Raw genomic sequence first — 23,983 nt, forward strand, 5'->3', positions numbered from 1 at the left:
AAGGAAAGTGGAAGGGTCACTATCCTCAATTCCTCATGGCATGCTATTACCCTGTACCCATCCATGTCAAGCTGACTCAAAAATACCAAAATGACTTGCCCAGACAGAAAAGGCTACTCCAATACCCTTTTTACACAGGATTTTCTTAACCCCAGACTATCGCTAACCCCGTACTATCCTTAACCCCGTACTACTTTTTTTCCTTTTCACACATGCCAAATTGTTATTGCTAACCCCGGATAAGGAATGCTTGCTTTTTACACACGAAACTCACTAACCCCGGACTAGTGGTTTTTGTCGATCAAGACAAGAACTAAACTCGTACACTTTTTACACGCGCTAAAATTTCCTTAACCCCGTATTATAGGTGGGGCTATATTGCTATTTAGCCCCACCTATAGTACGGGGTTAAGCTTAGCCCACTTTCGTTTTACACTAGCGATCTTAACCCCGTACTATAGCTCTTAGCACCGCAATTGCTGGGATAACCCTACTTTTTTGCAGGGCCAAATAATCCCGTACTAAAGGTGGGGTTAGCCCACTTTGCAAAAATGCTGTGTAAAAAGAAAGTGGGCTAAGCTTAACCCTGTACTATAGGTGGGACTAAATGGCAATTTAGCCCAACCTATAGTACGGGGTTAAGGAAATTTTAGCGTGTGTAAAAAGGGTACAAGTGGTTATTGCTGAGGAAATGGTAGTGAAAAAGCAAGCTAACTTTCCAAAATCTGTTGACGAGGCAGGGCTTGGTGCTTGAAATGTTTAATATCCTTCTGACACTATTTCTAAAGAGGTGCATAGCACGCCACTTTAGCACTGGTTGTGCTGCTCACAACTATATTATTCTGTAGGATGGTTATTTTGTCATTTTGCCAGGGGAAACAACATCGAAAGAATCGGCACAACAACTTTCGCAAACCACCAGCAGATCTCCAGCCACCATGTTCACCTCCGAGAGTTCACCATCCGCCATCACCAGAGAACCCCTGGAAAGATTTCTCTCGCATGCGCTCTTATTTCGCTCATCAAGATCACAGTACATCCTCATCGCCAAGAGACTACCGTTCGCGATCACCTCATACAAGGGACCATCACCACTATCATTCGCCACCAAGATACCGAGATTACTCACCTTCAAGAGAACTGTATCCTGAGAACCATGCCATCAACTCACCTGATAGATGGAAAGACTGCTACACCAACTCACCTGATAGAACTAGAGACTCATCTTCCATGCAGGTATACCTATCGTCATTCCTTTCATGAACATTCCCCAGTTTGAACAATTACTCTTGAAATGAGAAACTCTTTGAACTCGGTGCTCTTATGCCATTTGCAAACTTTTTTAAAGTCTTAATGATCTTTGGTATGATTTCGGAACTATATATGTGCAATTTCAAAAGAAAACCTATTGCTTAAGAACCTTTTCAGAAGGTGCCAAGCATTTCATGTGCGTTTATGTGTGTTTTACTCTGAACGCAAATATACATGTATCTTGAGTGTATTTTTTTAATGTTCTCAAAATGCTTCAAGAACCTTTTACAAGGGCATTATTTAAAAAAAAAAAACTTTAACAGAGAATTTCAACTTTGTGATACAGTCATTACGAAGTTTTGAATTTGTCCCCCCCCAAAAAAAAAGGGACATCAAAAAAATTGTTTTTTTATTTTCAAAATTACTATCGTCTATTTTTACCTTCATTACAGCTCATTAAACAAGTTTATTGAAGCATTCACTTTTGAAAAGTTTAGAAAACATTTGTGCTTATACATGTATCTCAAAGTTACAAAATTCTCAATTGTCTTTTAAAAGTAAAATTGGTAAAGTAAACGTAATTACATATTTGCCACACCCACTCTGTTATCTATATGAATTTTTATTCTGCAGTAATTTTTAGTTTATTTGATCAACTTCAATGTCAAATTTCAGTAGTATTTTATCTTGTACTTTTTAATATTCACTATTCATTTGAGCTGTCACAATTATTTCATTTGTCTTGTAGTGCTCTCATATGCTTTAAAAAAATAAATAAATAAAAAAGTCCAGGAGACATGATTTTTTTTTCAAGTTGGCAAGACATGCATAATTTTCTTTTAACCAAAGAGGAAATTTTAGATTAAATTTGAAATATATAATTCATTGATTATAACAAATTTTATCTTTTCTGAAATAAAACAAAAAGTTATTTTTTTTTCCTTAAAACAGTATTTCATTTCATTGCATGCAAGTAAAGATACATTGAAATTATTTGCATGTTCATTTATTTTTTTTACTGAAGCATGTAGTAATTTTTTTAATGAAGTTAAGCATATCATGCCAAAAATGAAAAGGTCAAAATTTTACTACATTATTTTTTTCTTCAAATTCTCTCATTCTCTCCTGGTTTTGTATTTATGCATTGTAAATATTGAATGTTATTATTATGTGATTTTTGTTTGAATTTAATGTAAATAATGTTAAATGTTAAAATTTTTAAAATCTGGTTTTGCAGAAACTGATATTCAGTTTACTCTTGATTTTTAAAAATTGAGGACAATTTTTTGTAAGGAGAAAGTTTATGTAGGATGGTTATTTTGCCATTTTGCCATTTTGTTTATTTCCTTTATTCTTCAGCTGTTGTACATTTCTGTTCTGTCTAGACTTAGTTCATTTGCATTTCTTTTCAGCACTGCCCTTGCAGTCTGAACTTAGGTTATTTGAGTTTAATGATATTCAGTTGTCATTCATTCATTCTTCTCTGAATGCCTTTCCCTCTCTTTTGTCATCTTCATTCCTTCTCTTTTGTCATCTTCATTCCTTCTCTATTCTCTCTTCAGGTGTTCCACTCATTCCATCCCTCACCTGACTCCTTAGTTTCTACTTCCATTATTACATAATCACCAGACATCTTTGTCATCTCATCTCATTCCTTATTGGTTTATCTTATGAATTGGGTTCTTACATATTAGTTCGATCCTTCCATTTTCTTTACTTTGATTGGTTGTTATTTCTGATTTAAATATTTATGTAAATTATAGAATGATTTGATTTTAGCTGAGGCAAAGCAGCCCAGATATTAAACAGTGCACTACCAGACTTCTTCGGTTACAGGGGGTCCACCCGCCAGTCATAAGGACCACTGGTCATAATACCCGCTAGTTATAAGGACCGCTAGTCATAATAGTCATAAGGGTCGCTATTCATAAGGGGCTTTGTTCATAGAGGTCGCTAGTCATAATCAACGATGGGGGTCGCCATTCATAATCAAACATGAGGGTCGCTAGTCATAATAAAGGAAGAGGGTCGCCAGTCATAAGGAGGAAAAAGGTTCGTTGATCATAAGGGTCGCCATTCATAATAGTGGATGAGGGTCGCCAGTCATAATAATGGATGAGGGTCGCCAGTCATAATAATGGATGAGGGTCGCCAGTCATAATAGTGGATGAGGGTCGCCAGTCATAATAGTAGAAGGGGTTCGCCAGTCATAATAGTAGAAGGGGTTCGCCAGTCATAATGGTCGATGAGGGTCGCTATTCATAATAGTAGAAAGGGTTCGCCAGTCATAATAATGAATGAGGGTCGCTATTCATAATAATGGATGAGGGTCGCCAGTCATAATAGTGGATGAGGGTCGCCAGTCATAATAGTAGAAGGGGTTCGCCAGTCATAATAGTAGAAGGGGTTCGCCAGTCATAATAGTAGAAGGGGTTCGCCAGTCATAATAGTGGATGAGGGTCGCCAGTCATAATAATGGATGAGGGTCGCCAGTCATAATAATGGATGAGGGTCGCTATTCATAATAATGGATGAGGGTCGCCAGTCATAATAATGGATGAGGGTCGCCAGTCATAATAGTGGATGAGGGTCGCCAGTCATAATAGTAGAAGGGGTTCGCCAGTCATAATAATGGATGAGGGTCGCCAGTCATAATAATGGATGAGGGTCGCCAGTCATAATAGTGGATGAGGGTCGCCAGTCATAATAGTAGAAGGGGTTCGCCAGTCATAATAATGGATGAGGGTCGCCAGTCATAATAATGGATGAGGGTCGCTATTCATAATAATGGATGGGGATCGCTAGTCATAATAGTGGATGAGGGTCGCCAGTCATAATAGTAGAAGGGGTTCGCCAGTCATAATAATGGATGAGGGTCGCCAGTCATAAGGAGGAAAAAGGTTCGTTGATCATAAGGGTCGCCATTCATAATAGTGGATGAGGGTCGCCAGTCATAATGGATGAGGGTCGCCAGTCATAATAGTAGAAGGGGTTCGCCAGTCATAATGGTCGATGAGGGTCGCTATTCATAATAGTAGAAAGGGTTCGCCAGTCATAATAATGAATGAGGGTCGCCAGTCATAATAGAAGAAAGGGTTCGCCAGTCATAATAATGGATGAGGGTCGCCAGTCATAATACTAAAAGGGGTTCGCCAGTCATAAAAGTAGAAGGGGTTCGCCAGTCATAATGGTAGATGAGGGTCGCTATTCATAATAGTAGAAGGGGTTCGCCAGTCATAATGGTAGATGAGGGTCGCTATTCATAATAGTAGAAAGGGTTCGCCAGTCATAATAATAGATGAGGGTCGCCAGTCATAATAGTAGAAGGGGTTCGCCAGTCATAATGGTAGATGAGGGTCGCTAGTCATAATAGTAGAAAGGGTTCGCCAGTCATAATAATGAATGAGGGTCGCCAGTCATAATAGGAGAAAGGGTTCGCCAGTCATAATAATGGATGAGGGTCGCCAGTCATAATGGTAGATGAGGGTCGCTATTCATATTAGTAGAAAGGGTTCGCCAGTCATAATAATAGATGAGCGTCGCCAGTCATAATAGTAAAAGGGGTTCGCCAGTCATAATGGTTGATGAGGGTCGCTATTCATAATAGTAGAAAGGGTTCGCCAGTCATAATAATAGATGAGGGTCGCCAGTCATAATAGTAGAAGGGGTTCGCCAGTCATAATGGTAGATGAGGGTCGCTAGTCATAATAGTAGAAAGGGTTCGCCAGTCATAATAATGAATGAGGGTCGCCAGTCATAATAGGAGAAAGGGTTCGCCAGTCATAATAATGGATGAGGGTCGCCAGTCATAATAGGAGAAAGGGTTCGCCAGTCATAATAATGGATGAGGGTCGCCAGTCATAATAATGGATGAGGGTCGCCAGTCATAATAGTAGAAGGGGTTCGCCAGTCATAATAATGGATGAGGGTCGCCAGTCATAATAATGGATGAGGGTCGCTATTCATAATAATGGATGGGGATCGCTAGTCATAATAGTGGATGAGGGTCGCCAGTCATAATAGTAGAAGGGGTTCGCCAGTCATAATAATGGATGAGGGTCGCCAGTCATAAGGAGGAAAAAGGTTCGTTGATCATAAGGGTCGCCATTCATAATAGTGGATGAGGGTCGCCAGTCATAATAATGGATGAGGGTCGCCAGTCATAATAGTAGAAGGGGTTCGCCAGTCATAATGGTCGATGAGGGTCGCTATTCATAATAGTAGAAAGGGTTCGCCAGTCATAATAATGAATGAGGGTCGCCAGTCATAATAGAAGAAAGGGTTCGCCAGTCATAATAATGGATGAGGGTCGCCAGTCATAATACTAAAAGGGGTTCGCCAGTCATAAAAGTAGAAGGGGTTCGCCAGTCATAATGGTAGATGAGGGTCGCTATTCATAATAGTAGAAGGGGTTCGCCAGTCATAATGGTAGATGAGGGTCGCTATTCATAATAGTAGAAAGGGTTCGCCAGTCATAATAATAGATGAGGGTCGCCAGTCATAATAGTAGAAGGGGTTCGCCAGTCATAATGGTAGATGAGGGTCGCTAGTCATAATAGTAGAAAGGGTTCGCCAGTCATAATAATGAATGAGGGTCGCCAGTCATAATAGGAGAAAGGGTTCGCCAGTCATAATAATGGATGAGGGTCGCCAGTCATAATGGTAGATGAGGGTCGCTATTCATATTAGTAGAAAGGGTTCGCCAGTCATAATAATAGATGAGCGTCGCCAGTCATAATAGTGAAAGGGGTTCGCCAGTCATAACGGTTGATTAGGGTCGCTATTCATAATAGTAGAAAGGGTTCGCCAGTCATAATAATAGATGAGGGTCGCCAGTCATAATAGTAGAAGGGGTTCGCCAGTCATAATGGTAGATGAGGGTCGCTAGTCATAATAGTAGAAAGGGTTCGCCAGTCATAATAATGAATGAGGGTCGCCAGTCATAATAGGAGAAAGGGTTCGCCAGTCATAATAATGGATGAGGGTCGCCAGTCATAATAGGAGAAAGGGTTCGCCAGTCATAATAATGGATGAGGGTCGCCAGTCATAATAATGGATGAGGGTCGCCAGTCATAATAGTAGAAGGGGTTCGCCAGTCATAATGGTCGATGAGGGTCGCTATTCATAATAGTAGAAAGGGTTCGCCAGTCATAATAATGAATGAGGGTCGCCAGTCATAATAGAAGAAAGGGTTCGCCAGTCATAATAATGGATGAGGGTCGCCAGTCATAATACTAAAAGGGGTCGCCAGTCATAAAAGTAGAAGGGGTTCGCCAGTCATAATGGTAGATGAGGGTCGCTATTCATAATAGTAGAAAGGGTTCGCCAGTCATAATAATAGATGAGGGTCGCCAGTCATAATAGTAGAAGGGGTTCTCCAGTCATAATGGTAGATGAGGGTCGCTAGTCATAATAGTAGTAAGGGTTCGCCAGTCATAGTAATGAATGAGGGTCGCCAGTCATAATAGGAGAAAGGGTTCGCCAGTCATAATAATGGATGAGGGTCGCCAGTCATAATAGTAGAAGGGGTTCGCCAGTCATAATGGTAGATGAGGGTCGCTATTCATAATAGTAGAAAGGGTTCGCCAGTCATAATAATGAATGAGGGTCGCTATTCATAATAATGGATGAGGGTCGCCAGTCATAATAGTGGATGAGGGTCGCCAGTCATAATAGTAGAAGGGGTTCGCCAGTCATAATAGTAGAAGGGGTTCGCCAGTCATAATAGTGGATGAGGGTCGCCAGTCATAATAATGGATGAGGGTCGCTATTCATAATAATGGATGAGGGTCGCCAGTCATAATAATGGATGAGGGTCGCCAGTCATAATAGTGGATGAGGGTCGCCAGTCATAATAGTAGAAGGGGTTCGCCAGTCATAATAATGGATGAGGGTCGCCAGTCATAATAATGGATGAGGGTCGCTATTCATAATAATGGATGGGGATCGCTAGTCATAATAGTGGATGAGGGTCGCCAGTCATAATAGTAGAAGGGGTTCGCCAGTCATAATAGTAGAAGGGGTTCGCCAGTCATAATAGTAGAAGGGGTTCGCCAGTCATAATAGTGGATGAGGGTCGCCAGTCATAATAATGGATGAGGGTCGCTATTCATAATAATGGATGAGGGTCGCCAGTCATAATAATGGATGAGGGTCGCCAGTCATAATAGTGGATGAGGGTCGCCAGTCATAATAGTAGAAGGGGTTCGCCAGTCATAATAATGGATGAGGGTCGCCAGTCATAATAATGGATGAGGGTCGCTATTCATAATAATGGATGGGGATCGCTAGTCATAATAGTGGATGAGGGTCGCCAGTCATAATAGTAGAAGGGGTTCGCCAGTCATAATAATGGATGAGGGTCGCCAGTCATAAGGAGGAAAAAGGTTCGTTGATCATAAGGGTCGCCATTCATAATAGTGGATGAGGGTCGCCAGTCATAATAATGGATGAGGGTCGCCAGTCATAATAGTAGAAGGGGTTCGCCAGTCATAATGGTCGATGAGGGTCGCTATTCATAATAGTAGAAAGGGTTCGCCAGTCATAATAATGAATGAGGGTCGCCAGTCATAATAGAAGAAAGGGTTCGCCAGTCATAATAGTGGATGAGGGTCGCCAGTCATAATACTAAAAGGGGTTCGCCAGTCATAAAAGTAGAAGGGGTTCGCCAGTCATAATGGTTGATTAGGGTCGCTATTCATAATAGTAGAAAGGGTTCGCCAGTCATAATAATGAATGAGGGTCGCCAGTCATAATAGAAGAAAGGGTTCGCCAGTCATAATAATGGATGAGGGTCGCCAGTCATAATACTAAAAGGGGTTCGCCAGTCATAAAAGTAGAAGGGGTTCTCCAGTCATAATGGTAGATGAGGGTCGCTAGTCATAATAGTAGAAAGGGTTCGCCAGTCATAGTAATGAATGAGGGTCGCCAGTCATAATAGAAGAAAGGGTTCGCCAGTCATAATAATGGATGAGGGTCGCCAGTCATAATACTAAAAGGGGTTCGCCAGTCATAAAAGTAGAAGGGGTTCGCCAGTCATAATGGTAGATGAGGGTCGCTATTCATAATAGTAGAAGGGGTTCGCCAGTCATAATGGTAGATGAGGGTCGCTATTCATAATAGTAGAAAGGGTTCGCCAGTCATAGTAATAGATGAGGGTCGCCAGTCATAATAGTAGAAGGGGTTCGCCAGTCATAATAATTATTATGAATAATTATATGGTAATACTTTTTAAAGTCTGTGAGCAATACAACTTTACAACAGTTTATAAACAACATTCAACAATGAAATTGATCTCTAATTTTTGATGAAATGTCTTACTTTGTCACCTTAAGGAATTAATGTTATCAAGCCATTATTGTTTGTGAGATGGATAATTTTCCAGAAATATAAGCAAAATTCATACTTCGTACCAAGAATATACCTAAGTCCTGAAAGAATGCTTAAAAAAAATCAGTTGAAAATCCATCTCGTCCAGGAGGCTTATTATTTTTCATATTTTTTTAATGCTAAATCAACTTCACTGTAAGATATTTCTCCTTAAGAAGAATCGTCTTCCTCTGTAAGACTATGGAAACTCTCTTCTCTAATAAGATAAAAAAAAGTTCTTCAGCATCACTATTTGCATATTTATATAACTGTTCATTATATGAGCCAATTTCTCTTAAAATGTCTGTTTGTTTTGCAATACTGTACCATTATCATGAATCAATTCAACAAATGTTTATTTCTGCTATCCTCTGCTTTTCAAGATAAAAAAATATTTAGACGGTTTTCTCCATATTGCATTATTTGAAGTCTTATCTAAATTGTTCTAATTATTTCCTAAGTTGCCTAATTTTTTGTAAATTTTCTCTAGTATTTATATTTTGGTCTAGAAGTTTTTCTAAGTTAAGTATTTCAATTTCGAGGTTTTTTTCTACACTTTCTTCTTTTCTCTTCTCTCTTATTACATACAATATAGTCGCTGCTCTCAACTCCATCAACAGCAGGGGCGGATCTAGCCTTCGCCAATAGTGGGGGGGGGGCGGATTTTTTTCAGACATATTTTCCCCGATCGGCCACTCGAAGATGATTTTTGGTTTCTTTGAAGGGGTAATCCTAATACTCACTTCTTAGCTTTATTCCTATGAATAAACATTTATAGACAATATCATATCTTTATTTATATAATGTGAGCGCGAAGCGCGAGCTAATTTTTTGGGAAATCTTTTGTATTTTTTCTGAAAAAGATGTGCATGCAAATGAATAACTACTACAAACGTGAAGCACGAGCAGAAATGACTGAATGGCTGATTTTGTGGACAACTCTCCATTTGTTTTGTACACATATTTTCAGATTTTCCCCTTTATTTTACATATTTCACATTATCACCTCCTGACCTCCTCACTATTTCTTTTGTATTTTGTTAAATGAAATATGAAATATTTTTATTTTGTCGTCATTGTCTGTGAAAATGAAGTTTCATTCCTCCCTGAACACGTGGAATTCCATTATTTTAACATTTTGTGCTTCACGCAAGGAGGTCCTAATCGTCAAATTCGAAAAAATTGAAATATTGTATAATTCAAACGATAAAAAACAAAAGAAATAGTGAGTGAGTGACATCATCGACTCTCTCATTTGGATGTAACTGGCTCGTTCATATAACTATTTTGTTGAAAATAAGCGAAACTTTGAAATGTCATAACTTTTTTATTTTACATCCGATTTTGATGAAATTTTCATCATTGTGCTTGCCTGATTATTCTCTATTGATTTAAATCAACATTTTTCTGAGGTGGACTTGACCTTTAATATAGCGAGCGCAAAGCGCGAGCAGAAATTTTTAATATATACGTTTTGATGTAATAAAAAATGATCTGTTAACGGCTGCTTGCAGTTAGCCTAAGAACGTTATATATTTCAATAATCAAATAATGCGAGCGCGAAGCGCGAGCTAAAAATTTTGACATTTCTACCTGAAAAACGAAATTCTGAGCACTTTTTGTCATCGTAAAAAGGATAAGTATGTAACTAAACAATTGATGCGAGCGCGAAGTGCAAGCGGAAAAATTCGAGATTTACACCAGTGGCGTAACAGGCGGGGGGGGGGGGCAGCGGGCAAGCTGCCCCCCGGCGGATTTCACCGGGAAAATAAAAAAAACGGGAAAAATAAAAGGGATGGAGAAAGAAAGGGAAAGGGAAGGAAAGAGAGAAAGGAAAGGAGGAAAAGGAAAGAGAAAGGGAAAAGTGGAAAGAAAACAAGGAAAAATGTATTTTTTGAAATAGAAAAGGAAGGAAAGCGGGAAGAAGAACGAAAGAAAAACATTTGAGAAAGAACAAATCATTCTGAAATAGACCTATAGAGTGCAATAGCATGATGGGAAATAAATTAAAAGATGGCAAACAATAGCGGGAAATGAAGGTAGAATGGAATTAGTCCAAAGCTAAATTGGAAAACAAAGAGAAAAGGGACAAGAAATAAAAACTTAATAACACGACCGGGCTGACGAGGATAGAAAATAAAGAGCGGGAAGAAAGAGGAACTGCTTACAACATTGTGCTATTAGCTTGCTAAATTTTATTCAAAAAAAGCTACCGGGGCTTTGCCCCAGACCCCAAGCAGTAGGGGCTCTTCATCTATGACCTTCAAATGGCTCTATTACGCCCCCCCCCCCCCCTTAGGGACCCTTCCTACATTAAGCTTTACGTTCAATCACTGGCGTACAGGCGCGGGGGGGGGGGTCTTGGTTCAACACCCAAGAGGAAATAAAAGAATTTATGGGAGACAACGTATAATGAAATGAATGGAAACAATGAAATGTGTTATTTGCTGAATATAATGGAGAAATTTATCACATAATTAGAATTTAATTTCAATAGGCAATTTTTTTCCAGCTAGCTTTGCTCGCTTGCGACTCCCCCCCCCCCACATTGCTATGTTTTGCCCCCTCAAAATATTTGGTTCAACTGGGTTGAATAAATGTGTTGTGTAAAAGCTATATTCTGTATATACCCGCAATTTGATTAAATAGCGGCAATCTGCGAGGTTTAAATGGCTTTGAGATCAAGAAGTTCCGGGGGCTCCGCCCCAGACCCCAACCGCATAGCACTGCCGTATATGAGTATGGAAGGGTTGGGCCATGGTCCCCAAAAGTTTTACCATGTAAAAAAAGATATCTCAAAGTTAGATTCTCATGAAAAGGTGATTTTTTCTCGCTTCGCTCGCTCGGGACTTATATTAAACAGCTTTTTAGCACATGCGCCATACTGCGCCCCTTGATTTTTGTTTTGTTTACTCTGCACGCTACTGCCGCAAATAATCCTGTTAACAGTGGCGTACAGATCACAAAAAAGGGATGGAAAGAGAGAAGAGTGAAATATATTCTCTGGATATCATGTCAAAATCTATCACAAAATTGGATTTTTGTATTAAAAATGTCAAAATTTTTGATCGCTCGCTCGCATCGCTCTCTCGCAACTTTTTTTTAAAAGATAAATTCTGCCTGATACACAATGTCTTGCCCTTTCGAAATCGTCGCCTAATTACACCATTGCGCCTGTTTATACCATGATATGACCGGGAAATTTTTGGCTCTTGCCCCCCCCCCCCCCTTGGCCACCGACCCCTGTTACGCCGCTGTTTACACCTAAAAACGGGACACTCCATTCATGTTTTGTAAATCGTGAAAAGGATGAGTAATTGGATATCTTTCTACATCGATATTGCGAGCGCAAAGCGCGAGCACAAATTTTTATATTGTGGATTAAAACTGGATAATGATTTATACAGAGCACAAGCTGCGTATCTGAATAAACGCGCGCGTGTTTCAGATTTAGACCTAGAATCTGAGTGGGCATTCTAAATACCTTTTTTGATCGTTAAAATCGATAAAGTGAGCGCGAAGCGGGAGCTTAAAACATTTGATATTCCGATCTGAAAAGGGTCAATTTAAGCTCTGTATTTCAAGCACTTTGTAGGAAAAATTGTGAGGTGTGTATGGATGACATTAAAAAAAAAAGAGTTTCATTATTTTAATTTCATTCAAAAGTTTCATTATTATTACTTTGAGTTTTGACATAGGACCAGGACATTCCAAGAGCATTATGTCATCATATTAAAATTATGACTATATCTTCTTATTTCTCTTCCTGAATGCAAGATAAAACTTGTCGATATTGCATTCTGAAAAAGGGACAATTTGATTCTTGAATTAATATCTTATTTATTAACCTAATAAGCCTAATGTGAGAGCGTGAAATCTATCAATATTATGGCCTGAAAACTGTACATTTAAAGCACTTTTGTATTTATGATTTATGAAGAAGATGCGTGAGTTGATAGATTTTCAACAATCAATGCGAGCGCGAATCGCGAGCCGAAATTTTAAAAAATTCAGACCATAAAACAAAAAGTTTTGCAGAGCACTTTTTAAAAATCAATTTGTAAATCAAACAAAATAATGAAAGTACGATTTCTGAGCTGAAATATGTTTTCTATGTTGACTTCAAAATTTGATATTTCAATCTCCATATTGATATGTAAATCACCTAACATGCAATGCGGGCGCGAAGCGCAAGCGATTTTTTTTTATAGTGACATTAAGGATTTTAAAAATCATTTTTCTAGGCTTCCCCTCATCTTATTTTATTCACTCGTCTTCCTCTTCTTGTGTTTCCCCTTCTTTTTTCTCCTCTCTTTTCCCTTCTTTTTCTTTCTTTCTTTCTTTCTTTTCTTTCTTTCTTTCTTTCTTTCTTTCTTACCCCTTTTACTTTTTTTTTTTGGGGGGGGGTGGGCCCCTCGGGCCCCCTAGATCCGCCTATGAACAGTGTATAAACAAAACAACTGATATTCAATAATAAATCTGAGTTTCTCTTTTCTAACAGTTTCAAAAGCTTTATCATGAAGACAATCAATATCAAGATACTGTAAAAACATTCATCTAACACAGTCTCTAAACTGATCATTGTGTGATCGGTACGATATCCTAAATCAATATCACATTTTCTAACCAAAGAAATAATATCTGAAGATATCAAAAAATAATGTTTTCTACTTTGCTTCAATGGTGTGGACTGTCTCCAAGTATAACATTTTGAATTTGGATTTAACTGACGCCATGGATCAACTAAATTAACTCACTGACTCAAAACTTTGGACCAGGTTCCAATCACCACATAGGATTTTATGAGGATCATCATAGTCCAATAAGATATTTTCTATACATCTAAAAAATTTAGGGTCATTTTGCCTATACAATGATATCAATGAAATAAGCAACATAGTTTCCATCAGTATCGCATTTTACTCTCTTAATAATAAGTTGTATGTTTTTATCAAATAATATAGCATTGCATTAGATGATTTATATGAGAAAAAACCTTCCTCCCACTCCTTTAATATGTTTTCTTCCAAATCCTTTACAAAATGAGTGTCCTGTAAACAATAAATATTTGGGTTTTTTTCCTTTTCAAAAAATGAAATATATAATATGAAGGAATAATTTCATGCTCATATCATATTCAACATCAACTAAAAAAAAGTATAATATAGATAGAAAAGACATTTTTCTGTAAAAAAAACCAACCTCTATTGAAAAAAAGGCTTTTAGAAAGTACTGTGGTACAGGTTTAGGTCAACACTATCTTAAATGCATATATTCAAAGAAGATTTCCTTGTTATTGGAATTATTCACAATCTACACCTTTTCGCCTAAAGATAATTTGATTTTTTAGGGGAGGGTATCATTTCTAACAACTTCTGCTGGTTATGATGAAAAAAAAAATCGCCGTAGGTAAAAAAAAATGCCCTTTTTCAAAAGTAAAAAGCCTTTTGGCGAAATGAAAAGTGCGCTTTTTTCAAAACTAAATACTGTTCTTGAAGTCCAACATAAAACATTTCAGGATGGTCACAAAAGTAATGTCAATAACATGAGATAATCTATCTTTTTAAAGGGTGTCATTTTTAATAGCTCCTGCTGGTTATGATTAAAAAAAAATCCCATTTTTCAAAATAAAAATGTGCTCTTATTCGAAATTAAATACCCTTCTTGAACTACAACATAATACATATTAGGCTTGAAAATCACCTTTTTTGTGTTCTCACGCTTTGCGCCCACCTCAGCTATTATGTAGCAAAGTTCCCTTCTACTGACATGCGAACCACTTCCACTATCATGGCTAGCAACCCTCTTCTACTAATAAGACTAGCGACCCTCATCTACTATTATGACTAGCAAACCCCTACAACACTGTAAAAATGAATTGCTAATTCAGCACTTACAGTGCTTGTATAGTGACTGCACTAGTAGTGCTGATTTTCTAGTTCACATTTAAACTAGAAAATCAACACTCCCAGTGCAGTCACTATAGAAGCACTGTAAGCGCTAGATTAGCACCTCATTTTTTACAATGTACTATTATGACTGTAGATCCTCATCCATTATAAATGACCCGCGAACCCCATCTACTATTATGACTAGCGACCCTCATCCATTATTATGACTGGCGAACCCCATCTACTATTATGACTAGCGACCTTCATCTACCATTATGACTGGCGAACCCCTTCTACTATTATGACTGGCGACCCTCTTCCACTATTATGACTGGCGACCCTCATCCATTATTATGAATAGCGACCCTCATCCAGTATTATGACTGGCGGACCCCATCTACTATTATGACTAGCGACCCTCATCCATTATTATGACTGGCGAACCCCTTCTACTATTATGACTGGCGACCCTCATCTATCATTATGACTGGCGAACCCCTGCTACTATTATGAATGGCGACCCCCATCAATTATTATGACTGGCGAACCCTTTCTTCTATTATGAATAGCGACCCTCATCCACTATTATGACTGGCGACCCTCATCCATTATTATGACTGGCGAACCCTTTCTACTATTATGAATAGCGACCCTCATCTAACATTATGACTGGCGAACCCCTTCTACTATTATGACTGGCGACCCTCATCTATCATTATGACTGGCGAACCCCTGCTACTATTATGAATAGCGACCCTCATCCACTATTATGACTGGCGAACCTCATCTATTATTATGACTAGCGACCCTCATCCATTATTATGACTGGCGAACCCCTTCTACTATTATGACTGGCGACCCTCATCCATATTATGACTGGCGAACCCTTTCTACTATTATGAATAGCGACCCTCATCTACCATTATGACTGGCGACCCCCTTCTACTATTATGACTGGCGACCCTCATCTATCATTATGACTGGCGAACCCTTTCTACTATTATGAATAGCGACCCTCATCTACCATTATGACTGGCGAACCCCTTCTACTATTATGACTGGCGACCCTCATCCATTATTATGACTGGCGAACCCTTTGTTCTATTATGAATAGCGACCTTCATCCACTATTATGACTGGCGAACCCCTTCTACCATTATGACTGGCGACCCTCATCCATTGTTATGACTGGCGACCCTCATCCATTATTATGACTGACGACCCTCATCCATTATTATGACTGGCGAACCCCTTCTACTATTATGACTGGCGACCCTCTTCCACTATTATGACTGGCGACCCTCATCCATTATTATGAATAGCAACCCTCATCCAGTATTATGACTGGCGAACCCCATCTACTATTATGACTAGCGACCCTCATCCACTATTATGACTGGCGAACCCCTTCTACTATTATGACTGGCGACCCTCATCTATCATTATGACTGGCGAACCCTTTCGCCTATTATGAATAGCGACCCTCATCTACCATTATGACTGGCGAACCCCTTCTACTATTATGACTGGCGACCCTCATCTATCATTATGACTGGCGAACCCCTGCTACTATTATGAATAGCGACCCTCATCCACTATTATGACTGGCGAACCTCATCTATTATTATGACTAGCGACCCTCATCCATTATTATGACTGGCGAACCCCTTCTACTATTATGAATAGCGACCCTCATCTACCATTATGACTGGCGAACCCCTTCTACTATTATGACTGGCGACCCTCATCCATTATTATGACTGGCGAACCCCTTCTACTATTATGACTGGCGAACCTCATCTATCATTATGACTGGCGAACCCTTTCTCCTATTATGAATAGCGACCCTCATCTACCATTATGACTGGCGAACCCCTTCTACTATTATGACTGGCGACCCTCATCTATCATTATGACTGGCGAACCCCTGCTACTATTATGAATAGCGACCCTCATCCACTATTATGACTGGCGAACCTCATCTATTATTATGACTAGCGACCCTCACCCATTATTATGACTGGCGAACCCCTTCTACTATTATGAATAGCGACCCTCATCCACTATTATGACTGGCGAACCTCATCTATTATTATGACTGGCGAACCCTTTCTACTATTATGAATAGCGACCCTCATCTACCATTATGACTGGCGAACCCCTTCTACTATTATGACTGGCGACCCTCATCCATTATTATGAATAGCGACCCTCATCTACCATTATGACTGGCGAACCCCTTCTACTATTATGACTGGCGACCCTCATCTACCATTATGACTGGCGAACCCCTTCTACTATTATGACTGGCGACCCTCATCTATCATTATGACTGGCGAACCCTTTCTACTATTATGAATAGCGACCCTCATCTACCATTATGACTGGCGAACCCCTTCTACTATTATGACTGGCGACCCTCATCCATTATTATGACTGGCGAACCCTTTGTTCTATTATGAATAGCGACCCTCATCCACTATTATGACTGGCGAACCCCATCTACTATTATGACTAGCGACCCTCATCCATTATTATGACTGGCGAACCCCTTCTACTATTATGACTGGCGACCCTCATCTATCATTATGACTGGCGAACCCCTGCTACTATTATGAATGGCGACCCCCATCCATTATTATGACTGGCGAACCCTTTCTTCTATTATGAATAGCGACCCTCATCCACTATTATGACTGGCGAACCCCTTCTTCTATTATGACTGGCGACCCTCATCCATTATGACTGGCGACCCTCATCCATTATTATGACTGGCGAACCCCTTCTACTATTATGACTGGCGACCCTCATCTATCATTATGACTGGCGAACCCTTTCTCCTATTATGAATAGCGACCCTCATCTACCATTATGACTGGCGAACCCCTTCTACTATTATGACTGGCGACCCTCATCCATTATGACTGGCGACCCTCATCCATTATTATGACTGGCGAACCCCTTCTACTATTATGACTGGCGACCCTCATCTATCATTATGACTGGCGAACCCTTTCTCCTATTATGAATAGCGACCCTCATCTACCATTATGACTGGCGAACCCCTTCTACTATTATGACTGGCGACCCTCATCTATCATTATGACTGGCGAACCCCTGCTACTATTATGAATAGCGACCCTTATCCACTATTATGACTGGCGAACCTCATCTATTATTATGACTAGCGACCCTCATCCATTATTATGACTGGCGAACCCTTTCTACTATTATGAATAGCGACCCTCATCTACCATTATGACTGGCGAACCCCTTCTACTATTATGACTGGCGACCCTCATCCATTATTATGACTGGCGAACCCCTCCTACTATTATGAATAGCGACCCTCATCCACTATTATGACTGGCGAACCTCATCTATTATTATGACTAGCGACCCTCATCCATTATTATGACTGGCGAACCCCTTCTACTATTATGAATAGCGACCCTCATCTACCATTATGACTGGCGAACCCCTTCTACTATTATGACTGGCGACCCTCATCCATTATTATGACTGGCGAACCCCTCCTACTATTATGACTGGTGACCCTCATCTATCATTATGACTGGCGAACCCTTTCTACTATTATGAATAGCGACCCTCATCTACCATTATGACTGGCGAACCCCTGCTACTATTATGAATAGCGACCCTCATCCACTATTATGACTGGCGAACCTCATCTATTATTATGACTAGCGACCCTCATCCATTATTATGACTGGCGAACCCCTTCTACTATTATGAATAGCGACCCTCATCCACTATTATGACTGGCGAACCTCATCTATTATTATGACTGGCGAACCCTTTCTACTATTATGAATAGCGACCCTCATCTACCATTATGACTGGCGAACCCCTTCTACTATTATGACTGGCGACCCACATCCATTATTATGAATAGCGACCCTCATCTACCATTATGACTGGCGAACCCCTTCTACTATTATGACTGGCGACCCTCATCTACCATTATGACTGGCGAACCCCTTCTACTATTATGACTGGCGACCCTCATCTATCATTATGACTGGCGAACCCTTTCTACTATTATGAATAGCGACCCTCATCCACCATTATGACTGGCGAACCCCTTCTACTATTATGACTGGCGACCCTCATCTACCATTATGACTGGCGAACCCCTAGCTTCTACTATTATGACTGGCGACCCTCATCTATCATTATGACTGGCGAACCCTTTCTACTATTATGAATAGCGACCCTCATCTACCATTATGACTGGCGAACCCCTTCTACTATTATGACTGGCGACCCTCATCCATTATTATGACTGGCGAACCCTTTGTTCTATTATGAATAGCGACCTTCATCCACTATTATGACTGGCGAACCCCTTCTACCATTATGACTGGCGACCCTCATCCATTGTTATGACTGGCGACCCTCATCCATTATTATGACTGACGACCCTCATCCATTATTATGACTGGCGAACCCCTTCTACTATTATGACTGGCGACCCTCATCCATTATTATGAATAGCGACCCTCATCTACCATTATGACTGGCGAACCCCTTCTACTATTATGACTGGCGACCCTCATCTATCATTATGACTGGCGAACCCCTTCTCCTATTATGACTGGCGACCCTCATCCATTATTATGACTGGCGACCCTCATCCATTATTATGACTGGCGAACCCCTTCTACCATTATGACTGGCGACCCTCATCCCCTATTATGACTGGCGACCCTTATGATCAATGTAGCCTCTTCCTTTTTATGACTAGCGACCCTCATCTAGTATTATGAATTCCGACCCTCATTGTTGATTATGACTGGCGATCCTTATGATCAATTACCCTTATGGTCCATTATGAATAGCAACCCTTATCTTGCATTATGAAAATCGGACCTTATGACCCATGGTCCTTATGACCTTATGACTAGCGACCCCTTTTGCCTATTATGACTAGCGAGCTTTTGGGTATAGGATTTTACACGTTATGACTAGCGGTCCTTATGACCAGTTAGTATTATGACTTATGGTCCTTATGACTGACGGGCTTATCCCGGTTACAGTTCTCTTTATTTGCGTCTTAGTTTCACTATTTCCCCTTCAGTTTGATAATTGAGTTTGCTGACTTAGAACTTTATTTTCTACCTCAAAACATATAATTTCTCAACCTTACAATTCTTGAAAGGATTTTTCACAAATCCATTTTTGGGAGGGGGGGATTGGTTTTAAAAACAAAGGGTGGAATCCCCCTTTAAGATGCTGACAGTAGAAGTGTGTATTATCATTCTGATACTGAAGAGGGAATGGTACTACTCTGGTTTGACCCTGTGGGGAAATGCACTCTGAAACTAGATTGAAATCAAGACTGGTGTCGTATCTCAGTGATCGATTTGTGTGTCTCAAAAGTGGGACATAAACAAGATTGGATAGGTGATCAGTCTTGAATGAAATCCACCACATTTTTCAGTCAGTCACACCATGAAATAAATGGAAATAATGATGCAAAGGGGCACATTACTATTTTTTTACTTCATGCCGAATAGCAAGGTAAATCAAGGTAGAGTTATAATCTTCAAAATGAAATCCCGCAAAATATATGAGTGAAGAAATCATCTCGACTCCTTCATCCATCTATCTCATGTCACTTCACATCAATATTCCTGTCTTGTCTGACTGGGTATTTAGGAGAATTATCATTTATTAAAGGCCTATAGAAATGAAAAGATTGTTGATTATTTATGATAATTATAACATCCAAATGGTTAATGTATGATAGCAATATTTAATCTACGCTTCACTCTAGAGAATGTTTTTGTAACTCTATTTGAAGGGGAAGTTCACCCGTAAGAAAAGTTTGTTTTAAAAATAGCAGAAAAAACAATAAAAAATATTGGAAAAGCTTTGCGGAATATCCATTAAAGATTAAAAAGTTATTAGAATTTCAAGTTTTGGATTTGTGATGTCAGAACCGATCAGGTGCCACATATTGTTATGTAATATAAAGTGCATGAATTTCAATATTTTTAATGGTTTGTGATGACTTATTATTTTCGTTTTTTAGAAACAGGTGTGAAATTATTTGTCTATTGATATACTGAAGGTACAGTAAAAAAATGTTTTCAATTTTTCTGAGAAAAAGACATGTCATTGATTTTTTTACCATACGAAATGAGGGAAAGCTGCTTGCATATGACATCACAAATCAAATAATTCTAATAACTATTTAGTCTTTGATGAATTCTCCTCAAACCTGCTTTGGCAATATATTTCATCATTTTCTGCTATGTTTACATCAAATTTTCGTCAGGGTGAACATCCCCTTTAACTTGTTTTCCATGGGTAACACACAGACCAGACAACATGTGTCTTGATTCAGAGGATCTGTCAAGAGGTCAAAAGTTCATCTGAGGTCAACCTTAGTTTATGTTTTTTTCAAGTGTACTGGGTCACTGATAGTTTATATGCTATCCTTCTTGTGAGTGTTACCCTTTCACATCAACTCAAAAAAATGCAAAATCTCATCCTGGGAAGGTTTAGCATCTGAAACATTTTTATCTTAATATATCTTTATACTGAAACACCTGAAAAAATAAACTACATCCCCATAAAAAGGTTGAGTTTACTAAATTTATAAATGATAGGAGATTTAATCTGTCGGCAACTTCGCTCCATCATGTCTATTGTGTATTTTAAGTGAATACATTAACTGACTAATTGCACAAAGTCTAAAAAATTCAATACAAGAAAGAATGGTACAAGTCACAGAGCTGAATAAAGTTTTGATAAAGGTTAACAAATTCAAATCATATGAATATCATCAAACAATCTTTTTTTATTCGCTAATTCTTTGTGAGAATTTTCTTTTTTATTTAGCTAAATACTTATCTTAAACATCCTTCAAAAAGGCCCTCTATACATAGGCCTACTTATTTCAAAATAATTTCAAGACAGTTTCTTCCACAACTAAAATACCTGAACAGATCACTGTATGTTTATCTTTGATGAAATGAAATCAGACTTGCTTTTTACTTTATTAGGCACGCACAAAAGAAAAACAACATTATGGGTTCTCGAAGCTGTTCGCTAACATGCAAACATAAAGAATTTGATCCCCTATGATTGATGTTAAACTTGTGTGTCAACTACACAGGAATTGTTAAAAAGTGCTTTCACATAGAACTTTTAAAGATGATTACAATTACTTCCTATTTGAGTTTCCAATAGGAGAGACATTTTATCCATCAATCGCATTACATAAGTTTCAAAATTTCAGGATTTTTTTAAATCGATGAAACATAGTCCTTGTGTATATTTGCAGATAAAAGATGCATGGGGCTTATGTGATTGCTGTGATGAAAAAGTATGAAAGGACTTTTTTCAAAGAAGCTCTGCCCCTGAAATCATGATAAAAGAATAACAATTTTAACAATTACCTACTTCATTACTCAATAGTTTCCTCCTGGATGACACATTATAATATCAGAATGTGAGTCCCCATGTCATTCTAATTCACTTCCATACTTTTAAATCGAATGAAGTTTTTTTTTTAAGTCTTGTCTGAAAAGGCCCTTAAATTCTTGCAATGTAAACATTACTTTGCTGAGTGAGTGGCAAGTGGTCTGATTAATTCAAACATGAAAAGCATATTTCTTTTGGAGCATAAAAAGATTGATCAGTGAGCTTTAAACTCAGGGGATATGGAAATGAAAAAGGAAATTGGTAATTCAGAATGATCAGAAGTGCAATCAAGGGAGAACTGCATGGGTTCAAAATCAAGTATGTATTTCCTAAAGAGTTTGAAGATTCCTACAGGTTGATGCAAGAAAGTTCAAGTTAATAGCAGAATGTTAGATTTCACAAAGAAAAAAGCAAAAAAGAGGAAATGAGAATTATATTCAGGCCAATATACAAAGAGTTTTGCTTTTCAGAAACCACCAGACTGCTTCCGGTCAATTTTTTTTTTGGTATAGACCAACAATCTCCCAGGAGCCACGAAACAAAGTCCCTTTCCTCTGGTAAAATTTGAGAAGATGGGGGAGGGGGGGGGTAAATGAATTGTAAATTGAATTGATACCAATGATTAAAAGTGTTTGATACCCCAGTCTTGACCACACTGACCACAGTCAACTCTGAAGGATCTTTATTTCGCAGATGGGGAACCCGACCATGAGGATTATGAAGATTATATATTTCAAGTATACGTAAGAAAAATCATCATTACATCTCTTCAATATGATGCTCACTTTATATCAGAGATTCTACAATAATTTTCATAAAAAAATATTGAAAAAGAGTAGGAGAATCGATATGCAAGTAAAATAAACCTTTTACATTTAGATTTAAAGGTAAATGCTAGTTTTGGTTACGATATCAAACTGAGTTCGTACAGAATCCAATGAAATGACCACCTAAGTGTCTGTTTGTATAAATAAAACATATGTGCCAAAGGATTCTGGAAGAAATTGTGTATTTTTTGCTGAGAAATCAGCAAATAAGCACAGGATTCGGGTAGAGCGTCGGGCCAGACATTCAAAGCAATAATTATACACTGTCCCACGTGCGCTTATCTGTGTTGGGGATCTCTAGTCTGAACATTTTTCAGCATAGATTTCAAGATTTCACAATGTTCAGTTTATGTAACTGTACCAGATCTAGATCCTCGATGATATACTGACAATTAAGCCTTGTTTTACAGACTTTCTCGTGAAATCAGTGTTTACTGCAACTACTGGTATTTCTCTTTAAAGGCATACTTTGAATTCATACATATTTTTCATTTCAAGTTTAAACTTTGGTTAAGAGTTTAATCTCGATGCTGCCGTGATCACTGTTAAAGTGATTGGTTAACATTGGTTTGACTTTTAAAAAATCTGAGCTAGAAGGTCATACTTGTCACCTGTGTCTGTGATATGTTACAAAAATGAAGCCCAGAAAAATTGTGTTCGAAAATGATTATTTAGTGCTTCAGAAATTGAAATATAAAGTGACCGGAAACACCATCTTCATTTCATCCCATACACTTATGTGTACTATTTAGGCGTCTATAAGACGCCTATTTACAAAATCGGGGTTTGCCTTGTAGTTTTAGATTTTCATTCTCAATAATGGTTGTTTTCAGGGTTTAGTAGTTCTAATACATGCACTTGTACACATGTTTCATCTTGGTTTGAGAATTTTTTAAATCAGCTGCTCACAAAGTTAAACGATACCTTTAAATAGCGGCACTAGTATATCTCACTTCTGCTATGCATGCAAGACATAGGCCTACCAAAACCCTGATAAAAATTTATCCTGTGAAATAAACTTCCCCTTTGATGAGATCTCATGAAAAATATGAGCCTAAATAACTACTTTTTAGTTTTAATCAAGTTGTTACAAGACCAATTAATATCCACTTACCATGATAAGGTGAAGAAGACATGATGGCAAGGTGTATAATCCTCAGTATTTATTCCAAAAATCAAGATCTACATCAA

Source organism: Lytechinus variegatus, chromosome 15 (assembly GCF_018143015.1).
Source record: "Lytechinus variegatus isolate NC3 chromosome 15, Lvar_3.0, whole genome shotgun sequence".
Classification (NCBI taxonomy): domain Eukaryota; kingdom Metazoa; phylum Echinodermata; class Echinoidea; order Temnopleuroida; family Toxopneustidae; genus Lytechinus; species Lytechinus variegatus.